Source organism: Meriones unguiculatus, chromosome 3, assembly GCF_030254825.1.
Source record: "Meriones unguiculatus strain TT.TT164.6M chromosome 3, Bangor_MerUng_6.1, whole genome shotgun sequence".
NCBI classification, from domain to species: Eukaryota; Metazoa; Chordata; class Mammalia; order Rodentia; family Muridae; genus Meriones; species Meriones unguiculatus.
This window is the reverse complement of record NC_083351.1, coordinates 186,665,842-186,685,383: the sequence shown is the minus strand read 5'-3', so window position 1 is coordinate 186,685,383 and position 19,542 is coordinate 186,665,842. Positions and strand designations below refer to the sequence as shown.

The following is a 19,542-nucleotide window of genomic DNA, read 5'->3' as shown; positions in this document are numbered from 1 at the left end:
ATCAAATGATACAAATTGGAAAAGAAGAATTTAAAGACTCTATTCACATATGATATAATATGCATAAGCAACCCAAAAAGTTCCAGCAAAGAATTCCTGCAACTGATAAACTCCTTCAGCCAAATGACTGGATACAAGATTAATTTAAAAAATAATCAGTTGCCTTCCTGTATACAAATGAAAAATGGGCTAAGAAAGAAATTAGGAAACCATACCCTTCACAATAGCCACAAATAATAAAAAGTATCTAGGAGTAACTCTAACCAAGGAAGTCAAAGACCTGTTAGGGATTTTAGCAGAGGTCTGAAGCAGGAGCTAAAACCTTAAACATTGAGCATCAGTCTTTATACATACCAATAAATCACTGACTGCGTTATGTTAACTTCACAACAATTTTCAAGTTTATTTCACCATGAAACTATGATTTTTAAGTGAAATCTACTCTGCACTATAAAATTCTACACAAGCATTTACCAGTACCTTGTGCTGTGGGGTATCTCATGCTAAAGTCAGACTCTGGCCTCTTCTCAGTGATGGCAAAGCCTGACATTTGCTTCATTCTGCTTCACAGAGTGGCATTTGTTTGTTTTCTTTCCTCTAAGGTGACATTTGTTTATGAGGGTCACCCTGGAGCAGGCTCATTTACGTTTGTTCCAAATTACTGTGTATCAGCTTTCAAAAAATAGAAGCTCACATAGTAACCCCGAAATTAGGTGCATGTTTACTTGAATATGATTTTATTTCTTACCTCCTTCTACCTACCCTCTACTCAGTGTCCTCTGTTTTCAGAATAGAATTCTAATTGCTCATTAATATTTAGGAAAACTAACTCCTACAGAAAAATTACCTTCCAGACTAATTAGCCAGCAATCAATTAAAGATTTGGATACATTTCCATAGGCTGATGTAATTATATTTTTAAATAAGGAAGAGGGAATAAGAGGATTAGAAGGAGGCACCAAGGTGTCATAATAAAATAATGGTAACATTTATAATGTCTAATGTGTCAGTGCGCCTCATCCTGTCCATAATGAAGTGCTCCACACTGATGCTCATGAAGATATTTATTCTGTGGGACTATATGGCTTCTATGACTCTTCAGTTTTATCAAGGTAATAGAGGATGCATTTAGAACTTAGAGTACAGATTGAGTGGTCTGTATCATTTCTGTTTCCTCTTTGTAAAATCAATATAGTATGAACTTTTGGAGCCATAGGTATAACACCTTAATTGAGATTGTCTTAGACAATGACACTGTTCATCTTCTATCATGACAACCAATCCAAAGAGATTGCAGTTCTAGTTGTGGATTGTTATTGTCTCAATAATTTCATAGAAGAAGCAAGTTATTTCTTATCCATCTTCCTACTTTGCTCTCTTTGGCAATGTCTTCATCCTAAGGCTATTTCTGCTCACAGTATGGATAAAGAAATAGTATTTTATTCAGATATTACAACACCCAAATACGAATATTTCACTTATGCAGATTTCTTTCAAACAACACCACCAAAAAATACCTCGGTCCAACTCCCCTAAAAAGATCTGTGTTGTACTTTCTTCATTGATATTACTATAAAACTATGATTTATTGATTCTTAAGTCCTTTGCAAAGATGAGATTATCCCTTTGTAGTCCTTGGATAACCACCTCAGAATCCTGTTTATAAGACAAACCGGCATTGTTCTGAATGTCTTTATCATTTCATAAGAGTATCGACAAACTCCTAATAGTTCACAGAGAAGATGAATAGGGAAGTGATGGCTCTTTCCTTCCTTATTTCTTACCAGGAACATGACCGAAGTGATTCCTATATTCATGTTCCAATAAACTATTCATATCTACTAGAGTTTTATTCTGGTAAAATGAGGCATCACATCAAATCAAGAATAGAATGTGTTATGCCCCAACTGGCATGGATGGCTGTTCAAGAAAGTGCGACCCCAGGGCAGCATCACCCAGAAACTTGTTAGAAATAAACATTTCTGGGACCTTTCCCTCCACAATGAGATAGAATCCCTGGGACAAGTGCACAGAAATTTGAGCTTCAGTAACCCCTCTGACGTGTGAAACTGTTCCCAGGAAGATCAAACGTACACATGTCTAGTCAACTTAAAGAGTGAACTCAACAGACCAAGCAAGCACTGCACCAAAATCCAAGTCGATGAACCAATGTGTGTTTCTCTAAGGATTGTATTTCTTTTTTAATTTTCTATGAGTGCTCTATCTAGGTGTACACCTCCATTCCAGAAGAGGGCATCAGATTTCAGGGTAAGTGGTTGTGAGCCACCATGTGGCTTCTGGGAATTGAATTCAGGACCTCTGGAAGACCAGGCAGTGCCCTTCTCCACTGAACCATCTCTCCAGCACTCTGGACCCCACATGTTTTTAATTATAGTTTCTAACAAGAGTATGAGTTATAGGTTACACACAGGATAAATGTTGACACAAAAGCATTTATGTCACCAGAAAGCCTGCCACAAGATGGCTGATGACCCAGGAAAACGGGAATCCTGGGAGTCTGAACACAAGTTATAGGCAGGTGGAAGAAATTTCTTCTTTTCTTTCTTTTTTTAAAATTTTCATTTATTTATTATTTATTACAATATATCCATTTTGTATTCTGGCTATAGACCACTCCCTCATCTCCCTCCAGTCCCACCTCTCCCCCCCAAGCCCCTCCTTTAGTTCCCTGATAGGGAAGGACTTCCTCCCCTTCTATTTGTCCCTAGCCTATCAGGTCTCCTCATGACTGACAACATCATCTTCCTCTGTGGTCTGGCAAGGCTGTACCCCCCAGGGGGAGGTGATCAAAGAGCCTGCCACTGAGTTCATGTCCTCACCTCAGCTGCTCAGAGTCTCTTCCCTACCCCCACAATTGTTTACTCCTTTTATAAATCTGGGGAGGGATTTTTAAATAACCTTCCACTTATTCTGACATGTGACCTTTGTTTACCTTCTGAGTCTCGAGAACCTTCTCTCTCCTGATGTAAGGTATCAATTTAGAAGAAACTGATAATTTTGATGCATGCTAGGTATAAAAATTACAGGTTTGAATAAATCAGAATGTATTTGGGGTTCTGAGACTATAGTCTTCGTTGAATCATCTACTCATGAAGAAAATGCCTAGGCAAAATTACGATTTCATTAGAGAGTTAGTTGTGCAGAGATGGAACAATTGTTACTATAAAACCAACATTGTTTATTGCTTTGTACTCTAGAGAGTAGAAACAGGAGACGGAATCACGAATGTATGACAAGTCCTTCATTCGTGGTGCCTGCAGCCCTGTGGTTCCTATAAGACCCTGCACAGGGAGGGAAGAAGGGGTCACTAAGAATGAGGTTTTCCTTTCTAGAAACCATAGTATCTATTCCTTCAGTAGCAATATATTCCATGATCATGAAGAGAGATAAAGCATTCTGACATTTACATTCAGCATGAAAAACATGAAAATAATAGGGGGAGAAGATGACATTGTAACATGAAGCTTTTATTAGTGTTAGACTAACTCTGTAGGGGAAATAGTTCGTTTTATTGCTTTAATATCAGGCTTTCTCCTTTCCTCCAGTGGGCACAGAATTGGGGCTGCCTCTCATTTTCAAATCAGTAAATGAGAAAGCAAGTATCTAGGGCCTGGAATCTGTCTATAGAGACTGTGTATGCAATAGTGATATTCTGAAAGAATATAAAACTTGGATCTTTTCCACGAGCTTCTGACTTACTTGGGGAGACTCCATTCCATAAACTGGGTATTCAGAGCTCACGTTTTTGAATGCTTGATTGTTGCAGGAACTACATTGAGTGATTTTATATATATTATTTTGTTTTTAAAATATACATATAAATAAGCAAAATGAAAGCTTAATAAAGCAAAGAAAACCCAATGTTAAGCTGCGTCTAATAGAGATTCTATGAGAAAACCATCAAGAATTGTGGTTCTGTAATTAATCTGCAGTTTGGAGATGAGTGTAAAGCTCATCTCTAGGGCTCATGCTTAGTATGCACAAAGCTCTAGGTTTAAGGCCAAAAAAAAACCCAAAATTACCACTGCTGCCATCATCATCATCATCGTTGTCATCGTTATCATCATTATTAACAACAACATTGTTATTATCATGTATCGATCTTGTCAGCTTAATTTCTTCTTGATTTTGTTTTCTAAGTTGTGAAATGAAGGCTTTCAATCAGATAAGGTTGTAACTCAAAATTACAAAGCATTGGGTGAAGAAAAACTAGTGTCAACATTTTAGAAGTATACTGTCCATCAAAACCAAGCAGGTTCCTCTCTGAAGGTCTCTCAAAACTTGGAAGACGTTTCTGTATTTAGTAACTCTGTAAGAAGAAAATCTCCTTTGTACCATTTTTTAAATTGTTTCATGCTAAAGCTACTCAGTCATTTAGATGCTACTGAGTGACATCCCTTAGAGTCAAATCCCAGAAACAGCAAGGAAGATTCTAGAAATTACATCAGGGTGCTCTTCAGGACCCCTGGTTCTTAGGCAAGCATCTTAGGCCAGCTTATTAGACAGCTGCAAAATGACTCTCATATTTTGTTTGATGATCAGCAAGAGCCCAACCTCACACAGAGTATCCTGGGAAAACATATATATGTATGAATGTATGTGTGTGTGTGTGTGTGTGTGTGTGTGTGTGCAACAGTTTCACAGGACATTTGCAAATACATTGACTAATTTAAGTTAACCCTTCTCAGTAACTCATGTTTAACTTTATACCTTAGACTCTCTTTTTAAATTAAGAATCTGAAAAAAAAATAAAAAAAAATAAAAAAAAGAATCTGGAGCTTGTATTGGCTGCTGCTTACTTTCTCAGTGTCGCCTCTGTTCTCAGCCCTTGGTCCTTTCACTTCATGCTTAGTTACCCCAGCATCTTCATGCCATGTTATCTGGATCCACCTGGTTATGGAGGACTCCGTATATTTACCATGCATTGGGAATAAAAGAGATCTCCTGGTAATTAAGGAGGTTTATAAAGAAACCATTTTTTAACGCACACCACATGAATCTGGCTATGGTGGTGACCCTCCACCTGCCGTCTAAACTTAAGCATCACCAGGGTGGACTGTGTTCACTAGCTGTATGTTTATAAGGGTCTTTGGGAACTCATTGCTGAGCTGTGGAAAGAGGTCTAAAGGTATGTAACTAATGGGCAAAGGAGGAAGGCAAACCTGAAAGCACCCATCTGGAATCAGTCCGAGTCAGTACACTCCTTTAGGGTCATGTCAGGAAAGTCACACCTCTCCTTTCAGATTCTTTGTCTCATTGTTCTAGACAAAAATAAAAGAGGACCTTTCTAAGCCTCCCCCCGGCTTTCATGTACATTTAGGTTTTAATGTGAATTGCCAAGTCAAACTTAGCAATCAATGAGGTGGCAAATGTCACATTGGACAGCCCTCGTGGCCATTATTTGAATCAGGCCACTTGAACCCTCCCACCCTCTTCTGCTGCCAGAGAAGATGAAAGTGTCATTTCTGACCTGAGCACTGACTTGTGCCTTGAACTTTGCAGTGCCGTTCTCATTACCATTTCCAGCTAGGTATTTGTGACCACCACCCCTGCCCGTAAGGCAAGGCAAGACTTTCCTGAAAAAGCATAAACTTCTCTGAATGATAGTTGAAAATAAAATACAATTGATTTCACAGCTTTTTGAACCTCTCCTATTAGGGATTGATTTTTTTTCTTTTTTCTGTTTTACGACTTAACAATGATTTAAGCAATGACAGTTAGAAACTCCAATGTGTACATGTTCTTCTTTATTTTCTTTGTTACAAATGTTTCTTAAGAAGAGCCTGTGTGTTATCTGTGTGAATGCAAAAAGGGTCCATCTTGGCGCAATCCATATGTACTGATGTCAACACCTACCTGTTACTATGAAATTGTAAAACTGCCTATATTACATGTATTCTTGTGAACCTTGATGTGTTGTATGTGCATTGATATGCATGGTCATGTTAAGTATGGTTACATCCAAATTGCAAGCCTGAAAATGTTTACCTACAATTGGTCATATTAACATAGATATTTTGCAAATTTATATGCCTGTCACAAATGAAAACAAAACTTTGTGCCTTCTTCCTTTACAGGTTTGTCTCTATATAAGCAGTCATGTTTCAACCAAAACGAACTGCTGTGTGCTTATATTTTCAGTATAGTCTTGTTATTCTCTTTTCTACCCAAAGAAACAATAAACATAACCTAACTTTTTTCAATACACTGGACAGCTCCTGTTGGTGTGGGCAGTGACTTATGAACCATGGTGTACTCTTCTTTGCCAGCCAAGTATGAGCTGTCATTTCTTTAGGCAGAATAAAGTCACCCAAATAGAATGCATCCTAATTATCTGGCAAGAGAAGGAGGTGTAGCAGATGTCACTGATGGGCCCAGTAATCCCCATTTCTCTAGTAGCACAGAGACATAGTAGTCCCCTGAGATGCCACCCAAGAAGCCCTTACTGAGTGACACATGGTTGGCTTAACAGCAGTGATTGAAATGTTGTTCTGGCAGGAGCTGTCTGTGTTGGACAGGCCCTGCATACCTATTTTCCGTCCCTTGCCTATCTAGATTTGTATGAGCAGGAGATCTGTGCTTCCTGTCATTCAGCCTGTCTGCTCCTCACTGGCAGCACTGCTGGAGTGGTCAGTTATGACAGTGATGGTTGGTAGGGGAGAATTCAGCCTCATGTTCAAATAGTTCTTGGGTTTCTTTCAGTAAAGAGGAGGATCCCGCTGGAAACTTGTGCTATTTCACACCTATGCACTTGTTCCATTCCAATCATCTATAAGAAGAGTCAGACTTCAGACTCCCTACTAGAGGATACAGGTGCTTTCGGATTCTTGAGTGTCGGGACAGGAAGTTGGAATAAATGCAAGTATCCTATTTTGTTAGTTTGTAGACCTACATACTGGTCCTCTTAAAAAAAAACAGCTTGTTCTAGGTCTTTCTGTAAGTTACTTTAGAATGTTCTCAGAACAAGACTAGACTTAGACTCAAAATAAAGACTCGTGTGAGTTGTTGCCCCACATTTCTATAAGAAGAATCCAAACTTCAGTGTCTGGAAGAAATCTAATTCAATGGACATCATGAGTAATTACCTGAGTAATTACTGTCTCAATTTTTTACAGAAATTACTGTAAAATATCAACAAAACTCTATTTGCAAGGATCAAGGATCAAGACCCAGGCATTTCTGGAGGTTCAGAAACCTGCTGTGTTATTCATTGCTTTTGCTTGGATGCTTCATGTCACTTCAGAGTGAAGATTTCTGAAACATCCTCATCCATCTCTTCATCGCACTACTCTACAGTGGTATGGTAATCATTAACCACCCTTGTCATCATTTGCCCTTTTTCTCTATCTAACCAATCAACAGGCGATCTGGGACACTTCAGTCTCCTTACATCTTTCAAAACCCATATTACTGTATCTTCAGTGTCCAGTCTCACGATTTTTATGTAACCTGGACTTTGCAATAGCTTTGTAGTTGCTGTCACTAACTTCACCTCTGCCCCATTCATTTCTATTGTCCATGCTAAACCAGAGTGACTCTGGTTATTTTCAGTCCTCCCTTAAAATCTTTTGCTGTCTCTCTGTCCCACTCAAGATAAATGAAAGATGAAGGAATTTTATTTCTGATGATGTCTGTGAGGGTATCCATGTGCATAGCTTTATTTTTTCAAATCTTGTTTCCTCATGATCTTTTTTAGCCACTACTACTTCATACGTGCTCAAAAGCAGCCCCCACTTCTTTTATTTTCTTTATTAATTACACTTTACTCACTTTGTATCACCCCTGTGGTTCCCTCCCTCCTCCCATCCCAATCCCTCCCTTCCTCCACCCTCTGCATGCATGCCCCTCCCCAAGTCCACTGATAGGGGAGGACTTGTTTTCCTTCCTTCTGATCCTAGTCTATTAGGTCTCATCAGGAGTGGCTGCAGTGTCTTCTTCTGTGGCCTGGTAATGCTGCTTTCCCCTCAGGGGGAGGTAATTAAAGAGCAGGCCAATCAGTTCATGTCAGAGACAGTCCCTGTTCCTATTACAATGGAACACACATGGATACTGAACTGCCATGAGCTACATCTGTACAGGGGTCTTAGGTTATCTCCTTCCATAGTCCATGGTTGGAACAGCAGTCTCAGGAAAGACCCCTGTGCTCAGATATTTTTGGTTCTGTTGCTCTCCTTATGGAGTTCCTGTCCTCTCCAGATCTTACTGTTTCCCGCTTCTTTCCTAAGATTCCCTTCACTCTGCCCAAAGGTTGCCCATAAGTTTCAGTATCTACATTGATAGTCTGCAGGACAGAGATTTTCAGAGGTCCTCTGTGTCAGGCTCCTGACTTGTTCCCTCTTTTCTCCTTCTTCTGATGTCCAGCCTCTTTGCCTTTCTGGATAGGAATTGAGCATTTTAGTCAGAGTCCTCCCTCCTGATTAGTTTCTTTAGGTGTACAGATTTTAGTAGGTTTATCCTATATGATATGTCTATATGAATGAGTATATACTGTGTGCATCTTTCTGCTTCTGGGATAGATCACTCAGGATGATCTTTTCCAGATCCGACCATTTACCTGCAAATTTCAAGATTTCCTTATTTTTTATTGCTGAATAATATTCCATTGTGTAGATATACCACAATTTGTGCATCTATTACTCCACTGAGGGGCATCTGGGCTGTTTCCAACTTCTGGTTATTACAAATAAAGCTGCTACAAATATGGTTAAGAAAATGTCCTTATTGTGTACTTGAGAATCTTTTGCATATATGCCTAGGAATGGTATGGCTGGATCTTGAGGAAGCACTATTCCTAGTTGTCTGAGAAAGCACCGGATTGATTTCCAGAGTGGTTGTACAAGTTTACATTCCCACCAGCAGTGGAGGAGGGTTCCTTTTTCTCCACAGCCTCTCCAGCATGTGTTGTCACTTGAGTTTTTCATCTTGGCCATTCTCATGGGTGTAAGGTGAAATCTCAGGGTCATTTTGATTTGCATTTCCGTAATGGCTAATGATGTTGAGCATTTCTTTAAGTGATTCTCTGCCATTCTATATTCCTCTCCAGAGAATTCTGTTTAGCTCTGTTTCCTTTTTTTTTTTTTTTCTTTTCTCTACTCAGTTCTTTTGTTTTTTTTTTCAATGCAGTTTAATCAGGAACCTTGAACAATCATCTGACCCTGGGGAAAGCCAGCCCACAGCTTAAATAGCCTCTGGGTAGCCAGCCCCAGCATGCCACGTGGGCAATGCAGATAGGTCCACATACATGGAAGCAAGCCAGATCCTCAGCCTTAGCCAAATGTGGAGTTGTTCGTGACAGAGAGTTCCATTTTTTTTTTAATTGGATAACTTGTTTTGCTGCTTTTCAGCTTCTTTAGTTAGTTATATATACTGGATTTTAGCCCTCTGTCAGATAAAGGGTTGGTGAAGATTTCCCAATCTGTAGGCATTCATTTTGTTTTGATAACAGTGTCCTTTGCTTTACAGGAGCTTTTCAGTTTCATGAGGTCCCATTTATTGATTGTTGCTCTTAGAGCCAAAAACTTGTATGAAAAAAATTCCAAGTCTCTGAAGAAAGAATTAGAAGAAGATATGAGAAGATGGAAAGATCTCCCATGCTCATGGCTTGGCAAGATTAACATAGTAAAAATGGCCATTTTACCAAAAGCAATCTACAGATTTAATGCAATTCCCATCAAATTGCCAACACAATTCTTTACATATCTGGAAAGAAAAATTCTCAACTTTGTACGGAATAACAAGAAACCCAGAATTGCTAAAACAATCCTTTACAATAAAAGATCTTCTGGAGGTATCTCCATCCCTGATCTCAAGCTGTACTATAGAGCAACATTTATAAAAACTGCATGATACTGGCATAGAAACAGAATGGTGGACCAATGGAACCGAACAGAAGACCCAGAAATAAACCCACACACTTAAGGACACCTGATTTTTGACAAAGATGCCAAAACCATACAATGTAAAAAGATAGCATCTTCAACAAATGGTGCTGGTCTAACTGGATGTCAACATGTAAAAAAATGCAAATAGATCCATACTCATCACTCTGCACAAAACTAAAGTCCAAGTGGATCAAAGACCTCAGTATATAACCAGACACATTAAATCGGCTAGAAGAAAAAGTGGGGAAGACCTTACAACTCATTGGTACAGTAGACACCTTCCTGAACAGAACACCAACAATATAGTACTTGTGATTAAAGAGTTCAAAGGATCAAATTAAACTTATTGTAGGATAACCTGAATACAAACATGTACTGTATAGTTTTATGTCAACATGTCACACGCTAAAGTCATCTGAGCTTAGGAAGGCTCAGTTGAGAAAAAGCCTTCATTATATCTGGCTGTAAGCAAAAGTATAGGACATTCTCTTAATTAATGATTTATAGTTGAGAACCTAGCCCATTATGTGTGGTGCTTTCCCTGGGCTGTCTGTCCTGGGTTCTATAAACAAACAGGCATAACAGGCCAAGAAGAACAAGCAACTAAGAAACACTCCTCCATGGCCTGTGCATATGCTCCTGGCTCTAGGTTCCTGACTTGATTTGAGTTCTTGTCTGGACTTCCTTTGATCATGAACTGTGATTTGGAAGAATGAGCTGTATAAACCCTTACCTTCCGAAGTTGTTTGGCTCATGATGTTTCATCAGAGAAATAATAACTTTAGCTGAGACAGAATCTATGTGGAAATAGCATTGGTGGTATCTAAATTCTTTAATTAGCCTTGATGCCCACATTCCTGAATGAAATGATAAGGAATGTGTTATGCTTGTGAAGCACCTTGCCATATGGAAAATTAATCATTTTCAGGAAATTGAAATAAAAGGAGATCATTGTGTTAAAAAAAATTAGACCATACAGAGAGGTAAGATAAATTTACTCTCACCTAAATATGTTAGAGAAAAAAATATGAAGGTACAGGGAGAAAGCTGATGAAAAAGCATAGAGGCAATGGACAGTAAAAAACATTTGGGATCAAAGTAAGTCACATACATGTATAAAAAGTCACAATGTAACCAATTACTTTGAATAACTAATCTATACTCATATGAATTTGACAAAATTACATGTCTGATCCCAAACAACATGCAAAGTCTTCATTCAAAATTGATAACATTCTAGGGACTAAAACAGAATCTATCACTTTCCATAAGTATGACATGGAAGTACTCATCTGTCAAATGTTAAAAATCTCACCAGGGGTGCACATTTTTGGATTTTTCCCTGGGTAGTTTACAAGAGAGATTCTCATACACTAAAGCAGGAATTCGCTCAAACAGAAATGATCACTCGCTAATAACACACAGCTATTTTTGTCTATCTCTTGTCTATCCTACAAGTACCCTCTTGCTGCTGTTCTGTAGCTTCCCTTCCATCCTTGTTCTCGCTGCCAGATGTAATTGCACACATTCTTTCTGACCTCCCATTCCCTCATGCACACACTCAAGGCTTTTGATTTCTCTTGCATTATTCTTTTATATACCCTCAGTATTGAATGCCATCTGCAAATTTAATTAGCCAGCAATTTGTCACTTTTGCCTAATCATTAGTGAAGTTGATTAACTTCATGAAAATAGAAAAGAAGAAAGTTTCTCACATGTATTCAGAAAAACAATTTCAACATTTTTCTAAAGTTTCTTTTTCCATCTTTGCTTTCTGTAGTTAACAATGAAAGATAACCTTTATGATAGGATCCTACCAGTCAGCAGCTGAATACATCCAATGTGATAATGTGGGAACAAAAAAATAAAAAAAGGAAAAGAAAGAAAGAAAGAAAGAAAGAAAGAAAGAAAGAAAGAAAGAAAGAAGAAAAAAACAGTATTAGGATTAGGATTATTAATCCTAAAAATTAAAAAAAAAAAAAACAGTATTAGTATTAGGATTTTCTCCATTTCCTGGAATGGAAAGATTGCTCAGCAGTTAAGGTACTTAATGTACAAATTTGAAGAGTTAAAATCTCCAAAATTCTACAGAATTGTCTCTCTTTCCCTCCCTCCCTATCTCTCTCTCTGACTTTAGTCTTCTCTCATAATTTTTTTAATTTAATTTTAATTTTAATTAATTACAGTTTATTCACTTTGTATCCCCCTGTAGCTCCCTCTCTCCTCCCCCCACAATCCTACCCACCCTCCCCCTTCTCCACCAATGTCCCTCTTCAAGTCCACTGATAGGGGAGGTCCTCCTCCCCTTCCTTCTGATCCTAGTCTATCAGGTCTCATCAGGACCTGCTACATTGTCTTCCTCTGTGGCCTGGTAAGGCTGCTCCCCCCTCAGGGGGAGGTGATCAAAGAGCAGGCCAATTTGATTATGTCAGAGGCAGTCCCTGTTCCCATTACTATGTAACCCACTTGGACACTGAGCTGCCATGGGCTACATCTGTGCAGGGATTCTAGGTTTATCTTCATGCATGTCCTTGGTTGGAGTATCATTTTCAGAAAAGACCCCTGTGCTCAGATTTGTTGGTCCTGTTGCTCTCCGTGTGGAGCTCCTGTTCCCTCCAGGTCTTCTGTCTCACCCTTCTTTCATAAGATTCCTTGCACTCTGCCCAAAGTTTGGCTATAAGTCTCAGCATTTCTGTGGTAGGCTCCTGTACTGTTCCCTGTTTTCTCCCTCTTCTGATGTTCACCCTCTTTGCCTTTCTAAGTGAGGACTGAGCATCTTAGCCAGAGTCCTCCTTCTTGATTAGCTTCTGTAGGTGTACAGGTTTTAGAATGTCTCTCATAATCTTATCCCATCCACAGTTTCTCCTCTGCTTCACTCCACACAGCCCCTCCTCCACTTCCCTTCTCTTCCAAATCCACTCCTCTTACATTTCTCTTCACAACAGAGCAGGCCTACCAGGGGATATCAACCAAACACCGAATGAATACCTTTGTTTTTGTTTTTTGTTTTGTTTTTGTTTTACTATAGTTTTTAATTTTTTTTGTATCCCTATTCTAGCCACTCCCTTGCCTCCTCCCTGTCCCACCCTCTTCCCACTTCACCTTATCCCCCTCCCTTAGTCCTCCAAAAGGGAAAGCATTATTGCTTTATCTTCTGACTAGCCTATCAAGTCCTTATCAGGTAACTGCTTGGCAAATATAATTATTAGGAAAGTGAGACTTACCTGAAAAATCTGGGTTTCTTGTGCTTCCTCAAAAATTCAAGGATTTCTGATTTTTGTTTTGTTTTGTTTTTTTTCCTCTCTCTCTGAATTAGCCAGAAAGTTAAATTTCTTTTCTATTCATCTGGAATTCTCTGAGAAATTTCCTCTGATGTTTGTGCAAAAAATCCACACATTTTTTTTTCTTTTCTCTTTCTTCTTTTTCTTCTTTTTTATTTTATTTATCCATTGGTTTAAAACACAAAAAAGGCTCCACACACCACAATGGCCAGTATAAGATGCTTCCTCACTGAGTTCTTCTGAGTTTCAGTCCTAAAGAAAATAGTATCCACTGAAGAAAAATCACTTGGACTTGAATTTAACATTAATTTTTATCAGCTGTAGGAGATCCCTGGTAGAATTTTTGGGGTCCCTCATATATACTATCCTACCATCTGCAAATAGTGATACTTTGACTTCATACTTTCAAACTTGTATCCCCTTGATCTCATTTAGTTGTCTTATTGCTCTAGCTAGGATTCCAAGTACTATATTAAATAGATACAGATAGTGGGTGTCCTTGCCTTGTCCCTGATTTCAGTGGAATTTATTTAAGTTTCTCTCCCTATGGGCTTGCTGTAATTGATTGCCTTTACTAAGTTTGGGTATGTGTCTCCTATCTGTGAACTCTCCAAGACTTTAAACCTGAACTGGTGTTGGATTTTTTTCAAATGCTTTTTCAGCATCTGCAGAGATGATCGTGTTGATCATGATTATTTTTCTTTCAGTTTGTTTATACGGTGGATTACACTGATGGATTTCCACATATTGAACCACTCCTGCATATTTGAGATGAAGACTACTTGGTCATGGTGGATGATCTCAACAGACAAATATCGAATGGCAGAGAAACACTTAAAGAATTGTCAAAGTCCTTAGTCATCAGGGAAATGTAAATCAAAACGAATCTGAGATTCCATCTTATGCCCATCAGAATGGCTAAAATAAAAAAACTCAAATGACAACACATGTTGGAGAGGGTGTGGAGAAAGGTAAACCCTTCTCCATTTTTGTTCGGAGTACAAACTTGTACCACAACTTTGGAAATCAATCTGGCACTTTCTCAGAAAATTGGAAATAGTGTTACCTCCAGACCCAGCTATACCAGTCCTGAGGATATACCCAAAAAATGTTCCACCATACAACAAGGACATTTGCAAAACTATGTTCATAGCAGCTTTATTCATAATAGCCAGAATCTGGAAACAACCTAGATGTCCCTCAACTGAAGAATGGGTACAGAAATTGTGGCACATTTACACAATGGAATTAAAACAAGGACAACATAAAATTTGCAGGCAAATGGAGGAAACCAGAAAAGATCATCTTGAGTGAGGTAACCCAGAAGCAGAAAGACACACATGGTATATACTCACTTATAAGTAGATATTATCCATATGATGTAGGATAGCCATACTAAAATCCACAGACCTAAAGAATCTGAATAACATGGAGTGCCCTTTGGAGGATGTTTAATTCTCATTCAGAAAGGCAAACAGGATAGACATCTGAAGCAGTGGGAGAGGTGGAAGAGAGGAAAAAGGACAAGAACTCATGATAGAGTCCTCTGAAAGACTCCACCCAGCAGGTGATCCAAGAAGGTGCTGAGACTCACAGCCAAATTTTGAGCAGACCACAGGGAGCCTTCAGGACAAGGGGGGGATAGAAAGACCCAGAGGGGACAAGATCTCCACAAGGAGACCAACAAAGCAAACAAATCTGGGCTGGGGGTGTGCAGAGACTGATGCATCAACCAAGGACCATGCATAAAGAGGACCTAGCCCCCTGCTCAGAATAGCACAGACTCCATGTGAGGTTCCTCGGAAAGAGAGCAAGGGCTGTCTTTTACAAGTAATCAAAGAGCACTTTGATCACTTCCCCCTGGCTAGGGCAGCCTTGAAAGACCACAGATGAAGAGGATCCAGGCTGTCCTGATGAGACTTGATAGGGTAGAGTCAGATGGTAGGGGAGGAAGACTCCTCCTTTTGATGGACTAGGTGTTGGGGGGAGACATAGGGACCAGGCGGAGAAGAGGACATATAAAGTGAATAGATTATGAAAAAATAAAATGAAAATGTAAAAAATAGATTAATTTTATTTTATTTCTATGTAGGTGCATGTGATCATTTCTGAGTGTAGAAGCAGGCATTGGTTCACAAGAAATTGGAGTTATTGGCAGCTGTGAGCCACATAAAATGAGTGCTAGAACTTATGTAGTAGGCTGAAAAGATAAGCATGCTGCATAGTGCTCTCTCCAGCCCAGTTCACTGGACTTTCACATTCACTATAATTTATTCACATTCTCATAATTTTTCTTATTCTAAATTTCTATTCTAAAAAATAATTTGATACTGTGGATTTATAGAATATTATGACACTAAAACCTCTGGGAATATGTAGCAGGGGGGAGACTGGAAATGCAAAGATAAGTCTTTGATGTTGGAACACATGACCCCTGTTATTTAATTAAATATCTATTATTTATCTCCTGCATCCTCTTCCTCAGTTTTTTCTTCTTATTTGACTATGTATTATTATTATTAATAATATTAATATGATGTGTGTAAATGCAAGCATAAAAACAGCATAATATAAATGTAGGGATTATGGAAAAACTTTAGGGAGTCAATTCTCTCCTTCCATTATAGATCCTGGGAGTTGAATTTGAGTTTTCTGGTTTGAAAAGCAAATCCTTTTCCCAGCTGAACCAGATGACAGACTCTGTTTCCTTAAAGAAATAGTATCACCTGTATATTTGAACCAACCAAAGAGTGAAGAAAGTAAGAATGAAAACCTAAATCCACTGAATATTATATACAAAGAACCTTCTACAGTTAGCACAGATGAATATAAGCTAGTGCTTATTGAGTAGAAACCATCCAGTCACTGGAATGCTGCCTTGGGAAAATGCTTACAAAGCACTACAGAAGAGCAAATTAGTATAATCATTACCTTCACCATTATTATTAATTGTTCCAATTTATTACTAACTGAGAGAATTCTGGAATACCTACAAAATGTAAATTCAATAAATGTTTCTAAAATGCATTTCAACTTTCTAATTTTGAAACTTTTTCTGCTTATTTATGTGTTTTGATTAACTTGTGGCCAATTCAAAGAAAATCATTGTTCTTGATTAACTAAGATAAAAATCCATGATTAAGGTTATGAATATCTATTTTTTTATTGCAGGTATGCTAATGTTTGTTTTTCAGTTCAGTAATGGTCCTACATAAGTTTCTCATATGGCAAAGAGAACCAACTGCATAGAATCAACAAAAACAAATTTTCATATTGAAAAATAATGTTAAAATTATTTGAGAAAAGAAGGGGTGTAATCCTGTACTGCCCACTGCAGTGGAGGTAATCCTAAAGATGTTTTCAATAAGAGACCCACGTCTATTAGTAATGTCACTAAGCCTTTAAGTGATGAAAAAGAACATTAGTTCTAATGGATTAGTGGAGCTTTATCAAGACCAGATACTCTTCTAGACTTGCAGCGGTGGGTACACCATCTGAACTTACAGATGGACTGCAGGGGTGTGCAGATGTCAGGAATCACGAGCAGCCTCCGAGAGATAGACACCTACAATGACAAAATTTATTTCTGCTAAAGCCCAGAAATCACAAAAAACTCTACACTTCAGGCACGTGGATTCTGAACAGAGTGCCAGATTAACTGGCAGTACTACACACACGCACACACACACACACACACACACACATATATATATAATATTAATAACATGTTTATATTTAATTATATTATAGATCATATATGTCATGTATGTGTTAATATATAATTATATACTTAATATAATATATTATATTAATAATATAATAATAATATATAATATATATATTAAGACACTTGTGATAACGTGTTATATAGCGATTCGAAACTCACATGTACTGATTAGTGTTACCCTTGTTCTTTATTATGATATGTGCCAATAGTGCAGTCTCTTTGTAAGTTTTAATTTTGTCTGCAGTATTCAAATCGAAGGAATACTCATCATTTCTATTTTTCAAGATACAGTTTATTAAATTTATTTTCCACAAATAACTCATTATCTGACGAAATTTCCACTTGCCTCCTTAGTAAAGTTCCCAGCCAACTTGATCACATGACTTCATCTCTCTATTGGTACTCTTACTAGCTTCCTGACACTGAAAGTTGGAAAGCCTAGAATCATTCTATGTTTCATCATTCTGAGCTGACAACACTGAATCAATTATCATCACATCTAAGAAATTTCCTTAACCTCTGACTTCTCCTGGACATCCTAGTTTTCATCTGAACAGTTGCTGTGCGCTGCACTTACAACTGTCACTTTCCTTTGCTTCACTGTTTTCCTTGTCAAAAGAGTTGCTTATCCAGTTACTTTCCTACTGAAGCAAACCTCAGGGCAGCTTCTCATGGAAATTTTGTGTTTTTCACAACGTCGTGTTAGTATTGTCACAGGTTCTCCCCCCTCTCATTTCGTCATATTCCTGTCTCAGTAATGCAATGGATTATGTTCTAAGCCCTGAATCTAAAAGAATAGAATATTTAAATACTAACTGGGACTTGAAAATGCGATCCTGGGGGGCGGAGCCAAGATGGCGACTAGCACACACAGTTTCTGAGCGGTGGAATAACTAAACTTCTGAGTTGGTGAATGGAAGGATCTCTAACCCAGGAAAACAACGGTGAGGCTTTCTAAACAACAGGGAACATCACAGGAGGTGAAAACTTTGGTCTCGGGTCACCCAGGGACTTGTTTGGGGAAGGAGAGAAATGATCCTTTGATCTCGCGGCACTCCCCTCCCCCAGACCTCCCTACTCCTTGGCACAGCAGGCACAGTGGACTCATCTTTCTCAGCACAGACCTAACTGCCTGTGTTATACAGCTGCTGAGGCAGCGCTCCAAGCCCTTTAGCGGCAAAGACCAGGAGTACATGTCCCAGAGTCCCAGATTCACGCGGCAACTGTACCATCCTCCCAGGGCCCGAGTCTGCTAGACGCCACAGTAGCTCCCCAGGATCGCCATTACTAATGGTACGGCCCGCCCAATCCCACAGCAACAGAGAATACGCTATATACTCACCAAAACCAGGCAGAAACATCATACAAGCTAGACACACCAGGCACTGGGCCTCCCAAGCTTGGAGAGCACAGTGAAGAGACACCAGGATTTCCCAGAAAGCATCGGGACTAGCAACCCAATGCTAGTCTCCAGTTACAGTCTCCAGTTACAGCGGGACTTTTTAACCTGGCGGCAGAGCAGCACTGAGCTGGCGAAGCACAACAGCCCTCCAGTTTAAGACTAACCAAGGCCAAACCAGAGAACAGAGAGCCTGATTACCCCGATCCCTACTGACATGACCACCCTGAAATCTCCAGCTGCAGCAAGACCTCAGAACCTGGCAGTGACAGCAGCATAGAACTGGCAGAGCACATCAAAGAAGCAGGGCCAAACCAGAGAGGAGAGCCCGGATATCTTGATCTCTGCCAAGTGACCTGCCTGTAAGTGAGTGCACCCTTGAGAATCTGCAGATCCCCAGATCCTGGGTCCTTCTAAAACAGAAGCCAGGCACTGAACCCCCTCCCACCCACATACCCATTTTGGGAAACAGAGGGGCACTAGGGACATTGAAGTTCCTGCTCTGTGGGTCTAATTGAGGCGTTAAGACAGTTAATGCCAGAAATTGCACTGCGATCATCACTAGCGCCTGCAACATATACAGTGCAGAGCCCCTCCCACACACTCAAGGGTTCAACATTAGCCATCACTCTGTCCCTCCAGACACACGTCCACACAGACTTGCACACTTACACACACACACACACACACACACACACACACACACACACGCTCGCGCGCTTGCATTTGCCCCATTTTCACCTGTGTACACTACCTCAGAGTAAAGGGCTGGAAAACTGTTTTTCAAGCAAATGGTTCCAGAAAACAAGCTGGAGTAGCCATCCCAATATATAATAAAATAGACTTTCAACACAATATCTATCAAAAAAGATAAGGAGGGCCACTATATTCTCATCAAAGGAAAAATCCACCAGGAGGACATCACAATCTTGAATATCTATGCCCCAAATACAAGAGCACTGACATTCATAAATGAAACATTATTAAAGCTTAAATCATACATTGATCCTAATATCTTAATAGTGGGAGACTTCAACACTCCACTCTCACCAAGGAACAGATCAACTAGACAGACACAAAATAGGGAAATAAAAGCACTCAAAGAATCCCTAAGTCAAATGGACCTAATAGACATCTACAGATTTTTCACCCAAACTCAAAAGAGTACACCTTCTTTTCAGCACCTCATGGAACCTTCTCCAAAATAGACCACATAGTGGGTCACAAAGCAAG

At 39.2% G+C, this 19,542-nt stretch overlaps 1 long non-coding RNA gene across 1 annotated transcript; it reads right to left on the bottom strand.

Annotated features, from left to right (window-relative positions):
* Window positions 1-7,775: 7,775 nt before the first annotated feature.
* Window positions 7,776-18,374, bottom strand: LOC132652836 (uncharacterized). The gene is made up of 5 exons (XR_009590380.1): window positions 18,253-18,374; window positions 16,688-16,748; window positions 13,127-13,435; window positions 10,636-10,759; window positions 7,776-9,564 (listed from the first exon to the last, which is right to left on the bottom strand). It is a non-coding gene; the product is annotated as an uncharacterized LOC132652836 (long non-coding RNA).
* Window positions 18,375-19,542: the final 1,168 nt, after the last annotated feature.